This window comes from Pholcus phalangioides, unplaced genomic scaffold (genome assembly GCF_987345545.1).
Source record: "Pholcus phalangioides strain wild (caught in Gottingen) unplaced genomic scaffold, Ppha-v1.0 ptg000036l_1, whole genome shotgun sequence".
Taxonomy (NCBI): Eukaryota; Metazoa; Arthropoda; class Arachnida; order Araneae; family Pholcidae; genus Pholcus; species Pholcus phalangioides.
Window position 1 is genome coordinate 1399294 of NW_028301623.1, and position 4386 is coordinate 1403679.

General features: G+C 58.1%; 1 non-coding gene across 1 annotated transcript; it reads right to left on the minus strand.

Moving 5' to 3' along the window:
- Nucleotides 1–4198: 4198 nt before the first annotated feature.
- Nucleotides 4199–4386, minus strand: LOC149066040 (U2 spliceosomal RNA). Its single transcript, XR_016195539.1, has one exon. It is a non-coding gene; the product is annotated as a U2 spliceosomal RNA (small nuclear RNA).

Here is a 4386-nt window from a genome sequence, read left to right on the forward strand (position 1 = left end):
TCGCCGTTAGCGCCTTTGCCTCCGGGTCGACCCCCAGCCAGTGCTTGTACGTTATTCTGTCAGCACAAGGGGCAGAGTTCTCGGCGCGGTTCAGCACTTCCGTCGTCGAGAGTGGGGCGACGTCCACTGGCTCAGGCGCGGGGTTCGGGTGGGTGATTCCCTCGAGCAAGGACGCGTCGAACCTTGATGTTGTCTGGAATTTTTCCACGACCTCCTCAATGGGAATGGCACAACTCTCGGACTCTGCCTCGGTTATGATCTTCACAGCGCGACGCCTATTCCTCCTGTAGAGGCGCTGAATGTCGCGGTGGTTTCTGGGATTAACCCCTTTCCTTCCATTACCACCTGTGGGCTCTGGGAGCTTGACGAACTCCTGCGTGAATGCTGTCAACTCCCGTATGATGCCGCAGAAGGCGTCCCAGTTGCTCTCGTCGAGATCCGGCAGGCTTTCGCGGAGCCGGCGAGCGAACGGGGCGGACGGATCCTCATCATTCTGAGGGTCGCGAGGGACCTCGTCACCTGGATGGGCATCCTGCTCGTGGTTGTCGTCCGGCACGTCGTGGGGTTCTAACTGCTGGGAGTCGGTTCCTGGCCCAGTCGGTTGGCTGGAATTCGGTGTCGGTGACCCCGATTCTCCGTTTGCTTGTGGCGGGTTCTGGATCTGTGCTCGCGGCGGGGGGGAGTGGCATTCCTTGTTGATCCGCCTGACTTTGTTGTGGTGCTTGTCGTTGTTGCTGTCTGTGCCTGGATCGGGCGTGATTCCGCAGACCCCTCCCGCTGGGGAACGAGTCAGGGCAATCCGGGCACTGGTGCTTTGACGGCTGACTGTTGGGGAGGATGAGCTGGCCGCTGCGTAGGCATCTGTGGTTTTTCACCTGCTGACGCTTGATGGGGTTCCGGCAGTGGCCACACCAGAAGCTTGATGCCTCCATATCCAGGCTGTGGTCGGCGAGGAGGTGGCGCAGGAGGGACTGCTTCATTGTCGTCCATTGCTTGGCTCGAAACCTGGCTCTACATCCTGCCTCCGGGCACTCCATCGGGCTGGCGACGGGGAAAACGAGGTGTAGCGTCAGGGCTTCCCTCTGACACGTTGCGGGCGTGGAGCCGGGGAATCGCGCACTCGTCGTGGGCGGTGGAGACGGCGATATCTGGTGTGTGTTGGCAGCAGGCGGGTTCCCTAGACCAGCCGGGGCGGGCAGCAGCGCGGCACGTGGAGCCGTTTGCGGACTGCACGCTGGCGTTGGCAGTAGTGGCGGTCTTGCTATCTGCGGCGGACCTGACCCCTCTGGTGCTCTGTCGCCACTCACAGGTTGCCCGGCAACCCCAGGAGGAGACTGCAGCGCCTGCACTCTGGACCCTACTTGGCTCTCGGCCGCTGGCATTACCGGCGGGGCTTGGGTCTCTGGCACTACCGTTCTCATATCTGGCGGCGTCGGCGGATCCGAATCCAGCTGGCTCTCCAGAACCGGGAGGTTACTCCTCGTTTGTAGTGCCTTCTTGGTCCTATGAGCGAGTGGCAGAGCGCTGGTCTGTGAGGGTGCAGAGGGTTCCGGTATCCGTGAAGGGCCCGCGAGTACCAGTTCCGGGTCATCCCTGCCGATCTTCTTCTTCTTCTTCTTCCGGCGAGCAGGTCTGTCCGTCTGCGTTGCAGCATCGCTGTGTGCGGAAGATGACGAGACGTCACTGGCCGGCGGGGGATCGTCGCACGAACTCGCTTTCAGCCCCCTCTCTACACCATCACTCTCGCAAGCCATAGGGGGCAGAGGTACGGACGCTGCACTTGACTTTGAGGTGTCAGGTGACAGGGACAGGTCGCGCTCAAGGTCTGACGACGTTGGCAGGCGCTCCGGGGAAGACTTCGCCACTTGGACTGGGCACACTTCTACTCCAGTTGTTGCCGGCTGTAATTCCGACGCCCACCAGGCTCCTGGGGAGGACATGGGGTCCAGCCTGGTTGAGTCTTCCGCAGAGAAGTGCAGGGGGAACACGCTGTTGTTCGTGGCCCGTTCCCGTGTAGGCGCGTCTTCAGGGCAGGTCACCAATGCCACAGTCTCACATGCAGCTTCTTGACTAGGCGGCGCGATTGTAGTGGCGTCGATGAGCCAGTCGGTATCGGAGTCGATAACCAGTCGCCTCGGCGACGAGGAGTTCTGAGAGGTTTCGCCGTCGTTGTGGGCGTCTCTCACACTTGTGGCTGGTGAAGCATCAGAGTGCTCACCGGAGATGCTAATGGTGACTGCTGCTTCTCGGGAGAAACGAAGAGAGCGTACGAGACCAGGAGGCGTTCCGAGTCCTCAGGGTCGAGTCCCTCTGTGATGACACGGCGGGCTGATCCTGGTGTCGGTAGGGTTCTTCCATTGCGCAGGTTTCTCGGCATTGTGTCGTTAGATGTTAGTCAGGTTAGTGGTTAGACTGTTAGGGGTTAACAATCAACGACTACCTACTTTGTGCGATCACTTCGATGACTGTAGTTCGGACCGATGCTAGAGCTGGCTGACTTGGCGCACCCTACACATGACCCACCTAGCGGCACATGCCCGTGACCAGGGCAGGGAGATAGAGGGGGGTCTTAAGGACCCCACGAGACCCATTGGTGAGGGTTGGAGAGCTTTAGGAGACTCCGTACGGGCTGTGGAACCTTTAAGAGGGAACCTGATACCAATGGGGAGGACCTTTAGGACGTCCTACCTAGCCCGGGGGGGTGAGCCCTTAAGGGACTCTTAAAAAACCCGGGGGGGGGGGAAGATCCCACTAGTCCCCTTGGGAGCTCTAACTCTCGGTGGACAGACCTCGCCAAACCCTGGAGCCAGCGACAAAAGTTCACCGACTCCACAACTTGGCGGACCCTGTTCGACGAGGGGAGCCCTGAAGAGGTCACGCGAAGTCCCAGGAGTGTGAGACCTTGAAGAGGTCTCACGGTAACCAACCCAGAGGGAAGGGACCTTTAAGAGGACCCACGTGAGCCAAACCCACAGGGAAAGAGAACCTTTACGAGGTCTCGCGAGAACCCAGGGAGAGTTGAGACCTTTAATAGGTCTCGCTAGAGAGGGGGGTGGGACACTTTAAGAGGTCCCGAGAGACAGAAGTTGAGGACCTTTACGAGGCCTCGCGAGAGGGAGGGAAACATGAGTGGGCACCATGCATAGACCCGAATTCTTCAAGCGGCCCCGAGGGGTCAACTTGCCGAACCCGAGTTATGGATGTGGGGCAGCCCCGCGAGGGAAAGGTGTCAAGTCAGTCCGCCAGGCGTAGCCAAAGCTCCGAGGCTGACCCGAACACTGCCACACCACCGATTGGCTAACAGGCACTTCCGCTGACCGCACGCCCAACCATATAATGAGGCGAGGGTCCAAGGACGACGGCTAGGCTGAAATGCCTGAGATGTGACAGATGCCTTTCCCGGGATCACGACGAGGAGTGGAGGAAGAAGAGAGCAGGGGTGGTCACGAGTCATCAGCCGCCAACCAGGTCATGTTTCAGGCACGCCTTCGTCTTCCTTTAGCCGGACATCGCTGTGGAGCAGGAATCGGCTTGGCTTCGGATGCTAGAGGACCCGCGGCAGCACTTCGACTGGGCGTGGCACATCGGATGTTGGTTGTAGCACCGTTGAACTCCGCTGGAAGGTATCTCTTCTCCTGGCAAGATCCTAGGCAATCACCACTACTACACTTTGATCTTAGCCAAAAGGCCGAGAAGCGATAACGGGATAGACGCGAATTAAAATTTGATCACAATTAACTATAATTAATGTCCTGGCTGGGGTCTGACGCGCGGCGTCGTTCGTAATTTGAAGACGAGACGACTCCTTGTCGACCAGATGTTGCTTTCAGGTGCGACGTATCCTGGGCGCCGTTCCGTTCGGGTTGCACGTTCGACCGCTAGATGTCGACGCGAGAGACCAATATCTACTTGCATTCTCGATCGAGAAGGGGGGGGCGGCACCCAGTAACGGGAGAAACGTCGAGAGGACCCGCGGCAGCATTTCGGAAGCGCACAGCACAACGAGGAAACGACCGGCGTGGACCCGTCCTCACAAGGACGTGGCATCCACGTCGTCTCCTTAATAAAAAACTAAGTCCCAGGGGTCGTGTGCCGGGCCTTAATTTCCCGTCGACCGCTTTCAAATTTGTCGTTTTCGCCCCGACAAAGAGTGATTATTGCGAAATTATGAATAAAACACAGAGTCTACTTGATTTCATGAGGATGGGCCCAACTCGAAGGTAGTGCAATATCGAGAGGACCCGCGGCAGAGGTTCAGCAAGCTGAAAGCACTCCGCCCTGTTCCAAAAATAAGTTTAATATCTTGTCCCCATGTAGGAGACGTACCAGATATTAAGCTGATAAGAACAGATTTAAAAAAGCATTTATTCATGTTTTAAAAGAAGT